At 45.8% G+C, this 19,916-nt stretch overlaps 1 pseudogene; it reads left to right on the forward strand.

The window, feature by feature from the left end:
• LOC112072857 (LON peptidase N-terminal domain and RING finger protein 1-like) overlaps positions 1–19,916 on the forward strand; it is a 25,659-nt pseudogene continuing 5,743 nt past the window's right edge.

Consider the following 19,916-nt stretch of genomic DNA (forward strand, 5'->3'; position numbering starts at 1 on the left):
ATTTATGTAAGGTAATGGTGTTACACTGTATGGCTTGGGCTTTGTCGAGCTCCATCTGTACAATGCGTAACAGGGTGATAAACTGACATCTCCCAGCTGTGTTTTTACAGTAGAGTCCGAGGCCGAAACATTCGAGGAATCGTTGTTAAAATTCTGACCCAAAATTGGTCTAGTGTTGATGGAGTTCAGAGTTGAAGACAACCAGACTAGAAGCGATCGGACTTTATATTCATCATGTTTCCAGGAAAGGGACGACGTTACTTTATGTTTGACGATGGAAAACGCTTGTGAAAGAATCGGAAGGGTTTTGTCAATTGGAATTACACTATACGGGCTTTATGGTTGGATCTTGGGTTCAGATAGCCTTTGTTTACTGGATCAGAAAGAGGCCAGAAGTCAGTTCATGTGAATCGGAGAGGGGTGTCTGTCGTTGTTTAGATGGTGATTAGAAAGACAGGAAGGATAGATTGGGACTAATATGACGATCACGTTACTTAACCATAAGCAGCGCACGTTACTTAACCCACTGAAACTATGTCGCATGTGACTGACTGGGAAGCGTCCGCGTCGATAATCGTATAACCTGAGAGAGAAAGCATCTTGGGAGCAGGGCCTCTCAACTCACCGCTGGCCGGAGAGAGCACGGACCCGCTGGGGTGACACAACCCCGCCACGGTGCCACCATGGATCTACTTGAGTGCCCAATCTGCCTGTTCCTCATGTGTGAACCGGCCACCATGTCCTGTGGTCACTCGTTCTGCCGGAGTTGCCTGGGAAACTACTTGCCATCCAGGTGCCCAGCCTGCAAGGAAAGATTTAAACAGAGAGACGCCAAAAATATCAAGAACACCATCCTGATCTTCAGTGTCATTGAGAAGTGCTGCCCAGAAGAAACGAGGATGAAATGCCATATTCTGGAGAAACTCAAAACCAACGAGTTCACAGAAGCTTTACGCATCGCGGATGAAGGGATACGACTAGGTAGGTTTCTAAAAAGTAATGTGTGAACTTGAGTACGTTTGGGGAAGACATTTCCTTACGCAACCCTCGACTAGTCTGCAGGACAGGCTTAAGATCAAACGTATACGTTGTGTAAAGTGGAATCCAGCCACTTATAAAAGCCCCACACCAGCCTGACTACGTATATTTACGTCACACAGATGTTTGCACAAAGAAACTCCAGCCAAGACGTAGGATGTAAAATGATCATGCTGACTAATGAAAACACACACACCTGAAGTTCAGTCCGATATATTCATGTACTCACATGAAATTGCTTTAATTGTCTTTATTTGTCTTCAGTGCAATATAGCCTACATAATCAGGCTCCCCTCGCAAAAGAGGCTTCTAACCTCAACGGGCTTTTCCTGGTTAAATACAGGTAAAATAATATACTGTTAAAACTGGTATAATATAACAGTGGTCTAGTGACCTGGCATGCACTCCCTGTTGTAGCCAGTAGCCTGGTACAACATAAGAGTCACGTGGTGGGAGGCAGTCACAGTGGTCCAACATATATAACCAAACTTATAAAACTCTAACCAGATATCACAGTTGTAAGAATCGGCTTTATTGAATGCAGTTAACTCTGTTAATGCAGTTCTCTTTATAAGCCTGCAGTTCTGATTATTTTGGTCCATGTACTTTGCCTCGCATCTATTCTACACATGTTCATAGGCAACATATAATGTGTTTGTGCACTGCTTATACAGTTGCAGTTTGAAGTTTACATACACCTTAGCCAAATGCATTTAACTTGTCAATAGGGGGCGCTGTTTTCACTTTGGAAAAAATCGTGCCCAAATTAAATGGCCTCGTACTCTGTTCTAGATCATACAATATGCATATTATTATTACTATTGGATAGAAAACACTGTGAAGTTTCTAAAACTGTTTGAATTATATCTGTGAGTAAAACAGAACTCATTTGGCAGCAAACTTCCATACAGGAAGTGAAAAATCTGAAATCGAGGCTCTGTTTCAGGGCCTGCCTATTCAACTGGCTTTTATTTATTGATATGTATGCACTTCATACGCCTTCCACTAGATGTCAACAGGCAGTGGAAGGTTGAATGGGATGTCTAGCTTRATCTGAGGYCGAATAAGAGCTTTTGGAGTGACAGGTCCGGTATTTTGTTTGTTTTCGACGACGCGCGGGGGACCTCGACATTGTCTTCTGAAAAGCGTTCGGTATACACGGCAAATATCTCCGGCTCTGATTTTATTTGATACATATGAGAAAAACATCAAGTAGGATTTTTCAACCGAGTTTTATCAGTTAWTTCAACGTTTATTGGGACTTTTGGAATTTTCCGTTCTTTGCGCCAAGAGAGGATGGGAATGTTCGCGCCACAATGCTAGCCAAGGTTGCTAATTCGACAGAAGAAATGGACATTCTAAAACCAAACAACGATTTATTCTGGAAATAGGACTCCTTGCACAACATTCTGATGGAAGCTCAGCAAAAGTAAGACAACATTTATGATGTTATTTCGTATTTCTGTGTAATATTTTGACTCCTATTCTCCGCCGTGTTGGTGAGCGCTGTCTCACAATAACCCAAGCTGTATGTTGTGGTAAAGTTATTTTTAAAACTCTAACACAGCGGTTGCATTAAGAACCAGTGTATCTTTCATTTGCCATACAACAAGTATTTTTATGTAAAGTTTATGATGAGTTATTTGGTCAGATTAGGCGAGTGTCCAAAATATCTCCGGACATTCTGGCGAATTGTTGCTACGTATTCACAATGTATAACCACGATTTGCAGCTCTAAATATGCACATTTTCGAACAAAACATAAATGTATTGTATAACATGATGTTATAAGACTGTCATCTGATGAAGTTGTTCAAGGTTAGTGATTAATTTTATCTCTATTTGTGGGTTTTGTGATAGCTACCTATGCGGTGGAAACATGGTGAAAATATGCCGTTGTGTGTTTGGCTATTGTGGTTAGCTAATATAAATACATATTGTGTTTTCGCTGTAAAACATTTTAAAAATCGGAAATGATGGCTGGATTCACAAGATGTTTATCTTTCATTTGCTGTATTGGACTTGTGATTTCATGAAATTATATTATATTATATGATATCCCTGTCCCGTTAGGCTAGGCTATGCTAGTCAGCTTTTTTGATGAGGATGCTCCCGGATCCGGGAAGTAAAGGTTAAACTCAGTTTTTCAGAATTCACAATCTGGAGGACTCACTTAACATAAATGCTTAATTTGTAAATTATGTCTGAGGGCTGGAGTGTTCACCTTGGCTATCCGTAAGTTCCAAAAAAAAGAAAACCGTGCCGTCTGGTTTGCCTAATGTAAGGAATTTAAAATTATTTATACTTTTACTTTTGATAGTTAAGTATATTTTAGCAATTACATTTACTTTTGATACTTAAGTATATTTAAAACCAAATACTTTTAGACTCAAGTAGTATTTTACTGTGTGACTTGTACTTTTACTTGAGTAATTTTCTATTAAGATATCTTTACTTTTACTCACGTATGACAATTGGGTACTTTTGTCACCACTGCAGATATGGGAGTTTATCAAACAAAACACATATGTTTCAGCCTCAGGCCTTCATCAGTGGCCTCTTTCAATAGCAAGGCCATGCTTAGTGAGTCTGTACAAAGGATTTTCTTAATTTTGGGTTAGTCACATTGGTCAGATATTCTGCCACTGTGTACTTACTTTATTAGCTAGCATTCTAATTTGTTCAGTTTTTTGTGGATTCTTTCCAGTTTGTCAAATAGTTATCATATTTTGGTTGGGTCTAATAGTGTTGCTGTCCTGGGGCTCTGTGGGGTCTGTTTGTGTTTGGGAACAGAGCCCCAGGACCAGCTTGCTTAGGGGACTCTTCTCCAGGATCATCTCTTTGTAGGTAAAGGCTTTGTTATGGAAGGTTTGGGAATTGCTTCCTTTTAGGTGGTTGTAGAATTTAACGTCTCTTTTCTGGATTTTGATAATTAATGGGTATCAGCCTAATTCTGCTCTGCATGCATTATTTGGCGTTTTACATTGTACACAGAGGATATTTTTGCAGAATTCTGCATGCAGTCTCAATTTAGTGTTTTTCCCATTTTGTGAATTCTTGGTTGGTGAGCAGATCCCAGAACTCACAACCATAAAGGGCAATGTGTTCTATAACGGATTAAAGTATTTTTAGCCAGATCCTAATTGGAATGTCAAATTTTATGTTCCTTTTGATGGCATAGAAGGCCCTTTTTGCCTTGTCTCTCAGATCTTTCACAGCTTTGTRGAAGTTACCTGTGACGCTGATGTTTAGGCCGAGGTATGTAAAGTTGTTTGTGTGCTCTAGGGCAACGGTGTCTAGATGGAATTTGTATTTGTGGTCCTGGAAACTGAACCTTTTTTGGAACACCATTATTTTAGTCTTACTGAGATCTACTGTCAGGGCCCAGGTCTGACAGAATCTGTGCAGAAGGTCTAGGTGCTGCTGTAGGCCCTCCTTGGTTGGGGACAGAAACACCAGATCATCAGCGAACAGTAGACATTGGACTTCAGATTCTAGTAGGCTGAGGCCGGGTGCTGCAGACTGTTCTTGTGCCCTCGCCAATATGTTGATATACAGTACCAGTCCAAAGTTTAGACACATACTCATTCTAGGGTTTTTCTTTATTTTTTACTATATTCTACATTGTGTGAAATAACACACATGGAATCATGTAGTCACCAAAAAGGTGTTAAATATTTAAGATTCTTTAAAGTAGCCACCCTTTGCCTTGATGACAGCTTTGCACACTCTTGGCATTCTGTCAAAATGCTTCATAAGGTAGTCACCTGGAATGCATTTCAATTATCAGGTGTGCCTGAAAGGTTAATTTGTGGAATTTCATTCCTTCTTAATGCATTTGAGCCAATCAGTTGTGTTGTGACAAGGTAGGGGTGGTATACAAAAGATAGCCCTATTTGGTAAAAGACCAAGTCCATATTATTGCAACAACAGCTCAAATAAGCAAAGAGAAACGACATTCCATCATTACTTTAAGACAAATTTCAATGCGGAACATTTCAAGAAATTAAGGTTTCTGTGCAGTCGCAAAAACCATCAAGCGCTATGATGAAACTGGCTCTCATGAGGACCGCCACTGGAAAGGAAGGCCCAGAGTGACCTCTGCTGCAGAGGATACATTCATTGGAGTTAACTGTACCTCAGATTGCAGCCAAATAAATGCTTCACAGAGTTAAAGTAACACACATCTCAACATCAACTGTTCAGAGGAGACTGCGTGAATCAGGCCTTCATGGTTGAATTGCTGCAAAGAAACCACTTCTAAAGGACACCAATAATAAGTGACTTGCTTGTGCCTAGAAATATGAACAATGGACATTAGACCAGTGGAAATCTGTCCTTTGTTCTGATGAGTCCAAATTTGAGATTTTTGGTTCCAACCGCCGTGTCTTTGTGAGACGCAGAGTAGGTGAACGGATGATCTCTGCATGTGTGGTTCCTACTGTGAAGCATGGAGGTGTGATGGTGCGGGGGTGCTTTGCTGGTGACACTGTCAGTGATTTATTTAGAATTCAAGGCAGACTTAACCAGCATGGCTACAACAGCATTCTGCAGCGATACGGCATCCCATCTGGTTTGTGCTTAGTGGGACTATCATTCGTTTTTCAACAGGACAGTGACCCAAAACACACCTCCAGGCTGTGTAAGGGCTATTTGACTAAGGAGAGTGATGGAGTGCTGTATCAGATGACCTGGCCTTCACAATCACCGACCTCAACCAAATTGAGATGGTTTGGGATGAGTTGGATCACAGAGTGAAGGAAAAGCAGCCAACAAGTGCTCAGCGTATATGGGAACTCCTTCAAGACTGTTGGAAAAGCATTCTTCATGAAGCTGGTTGAGAGAATGCCAAGAGTGTGCAAAGGCGTCATCAAGGCAAAGGGTGGCTACTTTGAAGAATCTAAAATATTAAATATATTTTGATTTGTTTAACACTTTTTTGGTTACTACATGATCCATATGTGTTATTTCATTGTTTTGATGTCTTCACTGTTGTACTACAATGAAGAAAATAGTAAACATTAAGAAAAACCCAGAAATGAGTAGGTGTGTCCAAACGTTTGACTGGTTGTGTATTATGTAAGAGCGGGTATTGCTCAAGCTGTATCCCTGTATCACCCAACAGTCCTGTGGAAAGAAATGTGGTTTTTGCCCATTTTAACTGCACTCTTGTTGTTTGTGTACATGGATTTTATAATGTCATATGTTTATCCCCCAACACCGCTTTCTATCAATTTGTAAAGCAGACCCTCATGCCAAATTGAGTCAAAAGCTTTTTTGAAATCAACAAAGCATGAGAAGACTTTGCCTTTGTTTAGGTTTGTTTGTTTGTCAATTTGGGTGTGCAGGGTGAATACGTGGTCTGTCGTATGGTAATTTGGTAAAAAGCCAATTTGACATTTGCTCAGTACATTGTTTTCACTGAGGAAATGTACGAGTCGGCTGTTAATGATAATGCAGTGGATTTTCCCAAGATTGCTGTTGACGCATATCCCACGGTAGTTATTGGGGTCCAATTTGTCACCAATTTTGTGGAATGGGGTGATCAGTCCTTGGTTCCAAATATTGAGGAAGATGCCAGAGCTGAGGATGATGTTAAAGAGTTTTAGTATAACCAATTGGAATTTGTGGTCTGTATATTTCATATAGGATACCATCAACACAGCAGGCCTTTTTGGATTAGAGTTTGTATTTTGTCCTGTAGTTCATTCAATGTAATTGGAGAATCTTGTGGGTTCTGGTAGTCTTTAATAGTTTTCTCTTTCTCCCCCCCCCGACCCACACAGCCAGCCTTGTGTAACACTGTAATCTGTTGTAAATGGGGTACACTTAGTCTGTCTGTGTTATAAGCATTGTAGTGTTATTGACTCTTCGTTACTGTTCCTCTTTGCTATGGATGGTCTGTAATGCTAGTAGTTCTCACACATAGTTCCACTCCCCCAGAGAAGCACAGCAGTGTTTAGGGAAGTGACCTGGGTTACTTCTGAGTTGTTGAGCTGAGGAGTGTAAGGTGATATTCAGTTTCCTTGTCTTGTATTTTTGTCACTGCTGATTTTCTTTCTGTTTGAGTCGTGATTGTCATGACAGCCTTACCCAGTAGCTGATTTGTTTCTGGGTGCTGATATTAGATTTGAGTGACGTCTAACAACATACAATAAACATGCAGAGGTAATTGTGTTTGTGTGTGGGAGTTATCTTTCATAATGAATGCCTAACCTCGTACTAATGATCTGTCATTACACAGAGAATGAAACAACTTCCTACAAGAGAAAGTCTGTGATTCTGCCTGGATGTTTCTCCTCTACCCACCAGTAGTAACTGCTTTTCTGACTGTGTTGTCATACTGAGGGTGTCAGTGCACCAAACACATTGCATAAATAACAGTTTTTATGCACCACACAGGACTATGCATAACAGGTTGGGTTTTACTCCATTGTTTTGATACACACATTATATTAATACTCTGCAGGCTTTGCTGTAAAGCTAGCAGGTAGCATGCTACACCCAAAGAACCCTGGTATTGGGGGAGGAGGGAAGGTCAGGGTGTGAGGTCAGATGATTGTGCAACTTGTAGCTCATATTGTAACTTCAGGTTTTTGGGAGATTGTCTAATATTCCTGATGCACTGCAGGTGCAAGGGCAAATCAAACTAACCCAATTCTGACTGGGAAGCTATCACTGATAATGATCGCTGTTAATTATATGCTCCCTCCCCCAGCCCCTGGTGATGTGAGTCTGAAGGTGTGGAGAGCGGAGGCCAGTATGGAACTGAGACTGTACTCTGATGCCCTGAGGGACCTTGAAGACCTTTGCTGCGTTCGCCCCAAGTGGACAGAGGTAAGAAACATGCCCCAACCAACTGGAGAGAGAGGGGGAGACCTCACCACCCTCACACCCCCCTTTTAAAAAACAAATATCCCCTGTGCTGCATACTCGCCTTGCCCTCTAACACACGATACAAAACAACACCCCACATCACAACAACCAAAACCTCACCACTTCTACAACCGTATATCCTACCCATCTTCCCCAGCTACAGAGACGGCCTCCTCGGCACACAGTATCTCCTGAAATATCTCCACACTTTATCATTTCATGACAACTCAAATTCCATCTGAAGGTACGCAGAGACCATGCCAATAGAAAAGGGTCTGTTATCCCCCACCTTTGACCCTGTTCCTCCTTGTTAGCCAAATAGCCAACTTGGCTGAGAAAACAGAAAATTCAACACACATTTGGCCTTTTCCTTATTTGAATACCTGTACCCCATTATAAACATCCCAACAGTAAACTCCACCCCAACCTCTCACACAGACATTCCAACATGCTTTACCTCCCACCCCCTCAAACTCCCSCAAGCTCGGAGTGTTAAAGTCTAATAAGTCCTCAATACCCCCTTGCCAGTCCCCAGTCTCTGCCGTCACCTGCATTGGCGGAAACATTGGTCGCCCCTCCCCCTTTGGCCGCTCAAAAACCCCTCTTACCGACTCAGACAGTGTCTCCTGGACCTCCTCCAGGAATCTCTCCAGCAGCCTAAGAGATGTTAGTCCTGTTTGTTGTGCCAGGACTTCCATGGTTTTCCACCCCTCCTCCCCACGTAGCCGCCGGTCGCCCAGCCTTAGTAAACATGCTGCCATCAGTCGCTTCTGCAGGGTGGCTGACTGAACCGATCTCAAAGGGATGGCTGAGTTGTGGAAGATAGGCTCCTCCCACAGCCCAGGCTCCACATCCCCTTCTCATGTGGGCCTTAGCAGCTGCCAGCCCTCAGCACTGCAGAGTAAAAATCAGAGAGACCTGCTGTACTCAGCCTCTCCAGCTTCATGAGGAACAGCTGCCGGTCCAACCCTAATCCACCAGCTCACCTCAGCAGCACGCATGTTGGTTCCCTCCAGCCGACATCAGTATGGTACTGCAGTCTCTGCGCCGCCTTTAGTCGGAATGCAGCCACCCGGCTCTCCAGTTCCACCAGGCCCTGTCCTCTTTCGTGGACGGACATGTACAACACTGCTGCCCTCAGCCAGTGATGGCACGACCAGAAAAAATCCACCAGCTTGGGGTGCAGATCTGTGAGCAGACCAGCAGGGGGTTGAGAACAACCAGTTTATGCCACAAGGAAGATGCCACCAGGTTGTTAATTATCAGCACCCTCCCTCTATATGACACTTGGGACAGGAGCCACCACCTGGCCAGTCTTGACACCACTACCTGTGACAGCCCCTCCCATTTCTTCCTGACCCACCTCTCCAAGCCCAGGTACACCCCCAACATTTTAAGCACTTCACAACTCCACTGTAAACCCCATAGAAGCAGTGGGGGAGCCCTATCCCTCCATGCCCCACATAACAGAGCGTTCTCTTGCCCCAGTTCACCTTAGTTGACGAAGCTCCCTCGTACCCCTTCAGACTCGTCTCTAGTGCCTGCATATCCTGCCCATCCCTGACCGTCACAGAAACGTCATCTGTATTTGCCGACACTGCAATGCCTGTCAACACACCCATGCCTGTCAACACACCCATACCTGTCTCGCACACTCCCTGCAGTCTCCTGCGTAGGAAGCTCAGAAAAGGCTCACTGGCTTGTGTATATAACTGCCCCGAAAGAGGGCATCCTTGTCTAATGCCCCGTCTCACCCAGACTGGCCTACTGAGCCCCCCTCCCTCCTTGACCAWACATGACGACCCAGCATACAACATCTTCACACAAGCCAAAAACCTTTCCTCAAACCCAAACACAGACATCACATTGAACACATACTCATGGCTCACTCTATCAAAAGCTCTCTTTAGAGAGACCAGTCCAAAGTTCACATTAGAAACTCTTGACAACGCCAATGTCCCTGATTTAATAAGAACAAGTTGTCCGTGATTGAGCGTCCCGGTACACAATATGTCTGGTCCTTGTGTACTATAGAGTCCAGATGGGACTTCAGTCTGTTAGCGAGGACCTTGGCAACTATATTGAAGTTCGCACAGAGCAATGCCACAGGCCTACAGTTCTTAAGTTCACACAAGTCCCCTTTTTTGGGCAGGAGAGTCAGAGCCGCCCGATGGCAGCTCATCGGCAACTCTCCTACCCCCACGCGCTCACGCAACACGCAAAAGAAGTCCAGTCCAATTATTCCCCAGGATTTCTTATAAAACTCTACTGGGAGTGCATCGACCCCCGGTACATAGCCGGGGGGACATCTAGGTTATGCCTTTGCCAGTTCATGGGACAACAGGGGAATGTCCATTTCATCCCTCTGTGCCAGAGAGAGCTTAGGGAGTTCTGCAAACAAAACTTGAGCACACATAGGATCACACAGTTCCTCTCTCTCTACCTCTCTCTCCCCCATTCCTCTACCTCTACCTCTCTCTACCTCTCTCTCTCCCATTCCTCTGTCTCCCATTTTCCATTCCATTCCACCCTATATCTCTCTATCTCTCGCTCTCCTTCTCTCTCTACCTCTATCTATCGATCTATCTCTCTATCTCTCATCCATCATTCTCTCTCTTGTCTGTTCTCTCCAGGGTTTCTTTCGTAAAGGTAATGTGTTACTGGAGATGGGTCGTCAGTCTGAAGCCCTGATCCAGTTTCACCGCTGTCTCAAACTACAGGCCGACTTCACTCCTGCCAAGAGCCAGATTAAAAAGGTCAGTAGCCATAGCCAACACTGACTGGCTCATTTACTGACTGGCTCATTTACTGACTGTTTACTACAGACTGGCTCATTTACTGACTGGCTCATTTACTGACTGTTTACCACTGACGCTCATTTACTGACTGTTTACCACTGACTGGCTCATTTACTGACTGTTTACCACAGACTGGCTCATTTACTGACTGTTTACCAATCACCGGTCCTGTTACTTACTGACTGTTTTTCCCCCACTGTCTGCCTGACTGTGCTTCACTGGTTCATTCAATCTCACTAGCTGAGTGTGTCAGTGACTGCCTGGCTGAATGACTGTATGGGGTCAGGTTCTAGGAATGGGTGGTATTTGCTGCTTCTAGGACTTTTTTAAAGAATGGAATGCCTTTGAACAATGTTAGACAACCTAAACACGTACTGTATACTAAGTACAGCAGGGGTGGGCAATCATTTCAGCTCCAGGGCCACTTTGGGATTTCAAAATTCAGCGGAGGGCAGCACATTTTGTCCCAGACTGATTTGTTTGTCAAAAGCAATTTGTGGGCCAGAAAAAGGCCAGTTAATTGAAAATGTAAAGGTCCATTATAATGGATGGATTTATTGATTGATTTCCCCTGGTCAGATCCTGGAGGCGGAAGGCATGTCAGTTCCAGAGGAGGTGCCCCAGATCCTCCAGGTGGTCTCGGAGTACCTCAGAGACCCCTGCCCCCCCATCACAAGCCTCTTCCCCGCTGGACCCACACAAAGCCACACACACAGCCACGCCGAAAGCCTCCGATTCCCTCAGGAGGAGGGGGACAGGAGAGGAGAATCTGAGAACGGGTCAAAGGTGAAACATGGGACAAGTACTGAGTGCTGTCTCAGTCTCTGTCAGGCCGTGTCCTTCCTCCCTACAGCCGAGGATGATGAGGAGATGATGATGAGGAAGGAGGAGAGGCACAGCAGGTACATAGAACACACACACACACCACACACACACACACACACACACACACACACACACACACACACACACACACACACACACACACACATACTGGAAGAGAGAATAGACACATGTTGATGGTTGATAATGGTTCTAGTTGTCTCCCTCAGGAGGCTGCAGTCTGGAAAGAAGAGACTGTCTGAGTGTCCTCACTGTGTCTGACTTTGAATGTCCCCTCTGTATCAGGTTAGTAGTTTCCGTAGATGGTACATCCTGTGGAGTCTTGTGGTACTGTGTTATTGTTGAGAAACTTGTGCTGTACTCTGATTTTAGTGCTGTACCTCTACAGGTTGTTCTATGAGCCAGTGACCACTCCCTGTGGACACACCTTCTGTAGGACTGCCTCGAGAGAAGCCTAGACCACAACCTCGCTGCCCCCTCTGCAAACAGCCACTACAGGAGGTAACTACGGCCTACGTAACTACGGCCTACGTAAACTACGGCCTACGTAACTACGGCCCCATAACGTAACTACGGCCTACGTAACTACGGCCTACGTAACTACGGCCTACGTAACTACGGCCTACGTAACTACGGTGTCACGCCCTGACCATAGAGAACCTTTTTATTCTCTATTTGGTTAGGTCGGGGTGTGACTAGGGTGGGTAATCTAGGTGTTTTATTTCTATGTTGGCCTGGATGTTCCCAATCAGAGGCAGCTGTTTAGCGTTGTCTCTGATTGGGGATCATATTTAGGCAGCCATTTCCCCACTGTTTTTTTGTGGGATCTTGTTTTTATGTTGCCTGTGAGCACTCCAGAACGTCACGTTTCAGTTATTCTTTATTGTTTTTGTGCGTTTCATTTAATAAATATGTGGAACCCAGATCACGCTGCGCTTTGGTCCGAGTATGCTTCCAACGACGATCGTGACAGAAGATCCCACTACACCAGGACCAAGCAGCGTGCCCAGGAGGAGAAGGTATCCTGGACTTGGGAGGAGATCTTGGATGGGAAGGAATCCTGGACTTGGGAGGAAATCCTGGCAGGACAGGATCGCCTTCCTTGGCGCCAGACGCAAGGAGAGATGGGAGGACAGCGCCGACGCCGGGGTTCGCAGCAACAACTGAAGCCCAAAGGACAGCCCCAACAAAATCTTGGGGGTGGGCGCACGGGGTGGTCGGCAGAGCCGAGGAGGGAACCAGAGCCCATCTGGGAGAAGATGGAGAAATTGGAGGAGAGTGAACAGAGAGCCAGAGACCACCTTGGAGGAGATAGAGAGGTGGTCCCAAGGAGAGTACCAGAGCCCGCCTGTGATTCGTTGGAACAGTGCGAGGAGGGATACCGGAGAATGGAGTTGGTTAGGAGTATGTGGCAACGCAGGCGTTTAGAGGAATGTGTCATCAATCCGGTGAAACCTGGGCCGGCTCCATGTATCTGGCCTCCAGTGCGCCTCCCCAGTCCGGTACGTCCTGTGTCTCCTCCTCACACTCTCCCTGAAGTGTGTGTCCCCAGTCCGGTGTCACCTGTGCCGGCTCCACGCACTAGGCTTCCAGTGCGTCTCCCCAGTCAGTCCGGTACGTCCTGTGTCTCCTCCTCGCACGCGCCCTGAAATGCGTGTCACCAGTCCGGTGCTCCCGGCGACGGTCCCCGGTCCGGTGCTTCCGGCGACGGTCCCCGGTCTGGTGCCCCCGGCGACGGTCCCCGGTCCGGAGCCTCCTGCGATGGTCCACGGGCCGGAACCTCCAGGCAAAGGCGTCCAGCTCCAGGGCAGGAGCCTCCCTCTGCGCCGGTGTCCAGTCCGGGTACGGCGTCCAGTCCAGCTCCATGGCCGGAGCCTTCCTCTGCGCCGGTGCCCAGTCCCGCTCCATGGCCGGAGCATTCCTCTGCGCCGGTGCCCAGTCCAGGCACGGTGTCCAGTCCAGCTCCAAGGCCGGAGCCTTCCTCTGCGCCAATGCCCAGTCCAGGCACGGCATCCAGTCCCACTCCAGGGCAGGAGCCTCCCTCTGTGCCGGTGTCCAGACCAGGCATGGCGTCCAGTCCCGCTCCAAGGCCGGAGCCTCCCTCTGCGCCGGTGCCCAATCCAGGCACGGCGTCCAGTCCCGCTCCACGGCAGGAGCCTTCCTCTGCGTCGGGGCACGGCGTCCAGTCCAGCTCCAAGGCCGGAGCCTTCCTCTGCGCTGATGTCCAGGCACGGTGTCCAGTCCAGCTCCAAGGCCGGAGCCTTCCTCTGCACCGGTTCCCAGTCCAGGCACGGCGGCCAACTCAGCTCCATGGCCAGAGCCTTCCTCTGTGCCGGTGCCCAGTCCGGGTGCAGCGTTCAACCCAGCTCCAGGGCCGGGGTCCTCCTCTGCGCAGAGGCACAGTCCGGGCACGGCGTTCTATCCGGCTCCATGGCCGGACCCGTGGTCTGGGCGGGGGTGAAGTCCCGCACCAGAGCCGCCACCGATGCTGGATCCGCGGGATGAGCTGGTTCTTCGTCCCGCACCAGAGCCGCCACCGATGCTGGTGGATCCGCGAGCGGAGTGGGTATTTCGCCCCGCACCGGAGCCGCCACCGACGCTAGATGCCCACCCGGACCCTCCCCTTCAGAGTCAGGTTTTGCGGCCGGAGTTCGCACCTTTGGGGGGGTACTGTCACACCCTGACCATAGAGAACATTTTTATTCTCTAATTTGGTTAGGTCGTGGTGTGACTAGGGTGGGTAATCTAGGTTGTTTTATTTCTATGTTGGCCTGGTATGGTTCCCAATCAGAGGCAGCTGTTTAGCGTTGTCTCTGATTGGGGATCATATTTAGGCAGCCATTTCCCCACGGTTTTTTTGTGGGATCTTGTTTTTGTTGTTGCCTGTGAACACTCCAGAACGTCACGTTTCGGTTATTCTTTATATTTTTTGTGCGTTTCATTTAATAAATATGTGGAACCCAGATCACGCTGCGCTTTGGTCCGAGTATGCTTCCAACGACGATCGTGACATACGGCCTACGTAACTGTGGTCTAGGTAGCAGTGGTCTATGTAACTAGTGTCTACATAAGTAGTCTACGTAACTACTGTGCCTTGCAAAATTATTCACATTTCATTGTGTTACAAAAGTATTTACATTTTATTGTGTTAAAGTGGGATTAGAATGGATTTAATAGTTTTTTTTGTCAACAATCTACACAAAATATATATATATATWTTTTTTTWGATAAATAAAAAATGAATAACTAAAATATAGTTGTTGCATACTGTAAGTATTCCGCCCCTTTTAATCCTTTTAATTCTGTATTTGGTTAGGTCAGGGTGTGACTAGGGTGGGCAATCTATATTTTCTATTTCTTTGTTGGCCGGGTATGGTTCCCAATCAGAGGCAGCTGTCTATCGTTGYCTCTGATTGGGGATCATATTTAGGCAGCTTTTTTACACCTGTAGTGTGTGGGAACTTGTTTTTGGTACTGTGTTGTTTAGCTGTACTAGACGTTACGTTTCGTTTTGTATTTGTTGTTTTTTCGGTGTTCATTGAATAAATTAAAATGTACGCCTACCACGCTTGGTCCGATCCTTCCATCGACGAACGTAACACACTGAGTAACTGCCTCCTTATTTTTAAGCATGGTGGTGGCTGCATCATGATATGGATATGCTTGACATCGCCAAATACTTGGGAGTTTTTCAGGATAAAAAGAAACAGGATGGATGGAGCTAAGCACAGGCAAAATCCTAGAGGAAAACCTGCTTCAGTCTGCTTTACACCAGAGACTGGGAGAGGAATTCACCTTTCAGCAGGACAATGACCTAAAACACAAGGCCAAATCTACACTGGAGTTGCTTACCAAGAAGACAGTGAATGTTCCTGAGTGGCCAAGTTACAGTTTTGACTTAAATCTGCTTGAAAATCTATGGCAGACTTGAAAATTGCTGTCTARCCATGATCCCCAACATCTTGACAAAGCTTGAAGAATTTTGGAAAGAATCATGCTTAAGTATTGCACAATTCAGGTGTGCAAAGCTCTTATAGAATTAACCAAGAAGACTCACAGCTGTAATTGATGCCAAAGGTGTTTCTAACATGTATTGACTCAGGGAGCTGAATACAATATTTGAGTTATTTCAGTTCTATTAATCTTTAGAAAACATATTGTTCTTCCACTTTGACATTACAGAGTATTTTGTGTAGATTGTTGACAAAAAATTACAATGAAATCAATTCATGGGGTCTGAATCATTTTGCAAGGCACTCTTGTGATGTGACTATCCTTAATGTGATAACTGCTATTTATCGAATAATTAGCTACTATGTTTAATTATTACTCAATTAAATTCATCATGTAACATTGAACTCATCAGGAGTTTTGGGCACCACGGGAAAAGTTGTTTACCGAGTTCCTATCTCCTGACTTAAACTCTAAAGATTCATAAATATCTCTTACATCAATAACAGTTCATTATTACCTCATCAGTCTCATTCTGAACGTCGCATAATTATTGGATATCTACACGAACCCTAACCTAAGTGATGAATCAGCTTTACACAAAATTGGCTTAATTATTTATTTACTAACTAACTAAATCATCACACAGAATACGTAAACACACACAGTATAGGTTATTGATTACATACATAATACAATGACAACAGGTCCGTAGTGGACTAGTGAGGGGTAGGTAAGGAGAGGGACAACAGAGTCAACTTATCGTACATATATTTGGAAGCTACGCTCACGGGAATATGAATACTTTGCACATGAACGACCGCTCATTCGGAAAAGAAATGCAATGTTTATATTTACGCATAGATGTCTTTGTCGTCTCTCTGTTGAACTCGATGGTTCTATGGGAAGTGGTTGGATGTATCTGGTTGTCCACCAGAGGTCACAATGTCCTTCTTAGTTGTAGGCTTCTTCTGTCTTGGAGTTTATGTTAGAATAGATACCTCAGGTTTACCACGTGGTGGTGAGAGGGATCTGTCTTCCCTCTTATCTTTGGTCAAATGTCATAGATTACTTTACATGCACAGCTGCAGACTGTGAATGTTTGGTCTAGTGTTTACCTTCTTCACCCGTTGAGAGTTTCAGAGGGTCTTACCATTTTAGTAGTTTCATATTTAATCAGAATTTTTTACAACATTTAGATGTACATCTGATATATACAGTGTGAAAGCTCTTAAATTTCCGGTATAACGTCTTTCTGATAATTTTAATGACATCACAAAATAGACATTAATTTTCCATATTCCATCTCTCATCATCCCCAACATTCGGATGTTGAAATATATTGTCCCAGTGTCCATTGTTTGTTGTAGTTTTGGGCGGCAAACTCTTCATAAGACACAAAGACATTCCAATCCCCCCCACCGCTCTGTGTGAGAGAGAGCTCTGTAGAGCTGATCCACTGTACCCGGATCTTTGGCTCCTCAGAGGAGAGTCATGATGATTGTATGTTCTACATAACTAGGGTCTTCGTCTATGTACATAGTCTATGGACTCAATCAGGAACACATTATATATAATTACGATGGAAGGTCTGCTTTGTACTGTTTTATGTTTATAACCCAAGGGGGATCACTTTAACTGGGGTAAATGTATTTGATACTTTTCTTCTCATTTAATGCTGAATCACTTTTTGTTCCCTGTGTAGTACTTTAAGAGCAGGAAGTACAACCCCACAGTGCTGCTGCAGGAGATCATGTCCCGCCTCTTCCCCCTGCAGCTGGCTGAGAGGAAGCAGGTCCACGAGACTGAGATGGCCGAACTCTCCAAGTGAGTCCTGTCGCTGACGCACTGTAACCAAGGGTAAACGGGGGTCGATGTCGAACCCTCCCGGTTTGTTCTAGAGTCTCACTGAACTTTAGCCTGGCACTCAAACTGATTTCTCTACGTTTCCCCTTTGTGGGTGCAGCGTTCAGTCTGGTTTAACCAGTCTACCAAAAGTGGCCCTTACCTGTAAAACGAGCTTTGGAACTATTTCTTAATGCCTGAAAGAAATGAGAGAGTGAAACGTGAAAATGTTGATGAACTATCATATGATCGCCAGAATGAGTTGGCAACTTTAATGGTAACCGTGGCAACAGGCATCAGGCTCCTCATACAGGAAAGAGTAAAAGACGGTATGACCGTGAGATCCTTGGCAAGTCACCGCACACAGCAACACCACCAGCTGCTGGAGAACAGCGACACAGAAAAGAGACATGGACTTTAGTATTTTCAAAATACACACCTTCTTAACCCTACTGTTACCCTGATATATTTCTCTCTCTCAATTCAATTTCAATTTAAGGGCTTTATTGGCATGGGAAACATATGCTAACATTGCCAAAGCAAGTGAAGTAGATAATAAACAAAAGTGAAATAAACAATAAATCTCTCTCTCTGCATCCTCTCTGTCTCTCTCTCTGCATCCTCTCTGTCTCTCTGCATCCTCGCTCTATCTCTCTCTCTGTCTCTCGCTCTCTCTGCATCCTCTCTGTCTGTCTCTGCATTCTCTGTCTCTCTGCATCCTCTGTCACTCTCTCTCTGTCTCTCTGTATCCTCTCTGTCTATCTCTGCATTCTCTGTCTCTTTGCATCCTCTCTGTTTCTCTCTGTCCATCTCCCTCCATCCAACAGTCTAACTAAGGACATCCCTATATTTGTGTGTGCGGTGGCGTACCCGGGTGTGTCCTGTCCTCTCCACATCTTCGAGCCTCGTTACCGCCTCATGATGAGACGATGTATGGAGACGGGCACCAGGAAGTTTGGCATGTGCAGCTACGAACATGGAAAAGGGTGGGTGGTGGATGTATACAATCTGAAAATACTGGTATGAAAATTAACTGTGTGTCCGACTGCGTGTGACTCTGTGTGTGTCTGACTGCGTGTGACCCTGTGTGTGTCTGACTGCGTGTGACCCTGTGTGTGTCTGACTGCGTGTGACTTGTGTGTTCTGAATGCGTGTGACCTCTGTTGTGTGCTGACTGCGTGTGACCTGTGGTGTGTCTGACTGCGTGTGACCTGTGTGTGTGTCTGACTGCGTGTGACCCTGTGTGTGTCTGACTGCGTGTGACTCTGTGTGTGTCTGCTGCGGTGTGACTCGTGTGTGTGTCTGACTGCGTGTGACCCTGTGTGTGTCTGACTGCGTGTGACCCTGTGTGTGTCTGACTGCGTGTGACCCTGTGTGTGTCTGACTGCGTGTGACTCTGTGTGTGTCTGACTGCGTGTGACTCTGTGTGTGTCTGACTGCGTGTGACTCTGTGTGTGTCTGACTGCGTGTGACTCTCTCTGGGTGTCCTACCTGCGTGTAGAGACCCTGTGTGTTCTGACTGCGTGTGACCCTGTGTTGTCTGACTTGCGTGTGACCTGTGTGTGTCTGACTGCGTTGACCCGTGGTGTGTCTGCGCTGCGGTGACCCTGTGTGTGTCTGACTGCGTGTGACCCTGTGTGTGTCTGACTGCGTGTGACCCTGTGGGTCTGCTCTGCGTCTGACTCTGTGTGTGTCTGACTCTGTGTGTGTCTGACTCTGTGTGTGTTCTGACCTGTGTGTGTCTGACTCTGTGTTTGTGTCGCCTCTGTGTGTGTCTGACTCTCTGTGTGTCTGACTTCTGTGTGTGTGTCTGACTCTCTGTGTGTGTGTGTCCTCCAGATTTGCAGACTACGGCTGATATGCTGGAGATCCATAGCCTAGAGGTGTTGCCTGACGGTCGCTCCTATGTGGACTGTGTGGGTGGAAGTCGCTTCAGGGTCCTAAAGAGAGGACAGAGAGATGGATACCACACTGCTGATATAGAATACATGGAGGACCACAAGGTAAGTTACCACAGGTTGTTCTAACCTACTCCTGGCCCTGGATGACCCTGTGAAGGCAGAGTTTTGGTTCAACTTACCACTCCTGAGAAAGGTTACAAATGCTATTTTATTAGCTAGTTCTTCAGTGAGTGTTCCACTGGTACTTTGCCTGTTTCCAAGCAACAGTTTGTCAAGGCAATGTTCAGCGCCCTAGTGGGTATATCTCAGGAGGGCATGGGAGGGAGGGATCGTGGGGAGGGAGAGAGGGAATATTAGACTAGATATACAATAAGTGAGTTCTGGTCTGGAAGGGGTAGGTGATAGGCAGGTCCATGTGTGAGAGAGATAATCTAATAAAGACTAAAGAGTTTGTTTCTTTATTGAAAGGCGTGAACAGAATCAGTTGTACTGTGTGTATTTTTCATAGAGAATCTCCTATGTTCCTAGGCTGAGGGGTCAGAGTTGGAGCTGTTGCAGAGCCTTCATGACAGTGTGTATGAGCAGGCCCAGGACTGGTACACACGCCTCAACACACGCCTCAGAGAACAGATCAGCAGACAGATGGAACCATGCCTGAACAAGG

The sequence above is a fragment of the Salvelinus sp. IW2-2015 genome, unplaced genomic scaffold (genome assembly GCF_002910315.2).
Source record: "Salvelinus sp. IW2-2015 unplaced genomic scaffold, ASM291031v2 Un_scaffold2063, whole genome shotgun sequence".
NCBI classification, from domain to species: domain Eukaryota; kingdom Metazoa; phylum Chordata; class Actinopteri; order Salmoniformes; family Salmonidae; genus Salvelinus; species Salvelinus sp. IW2-2015.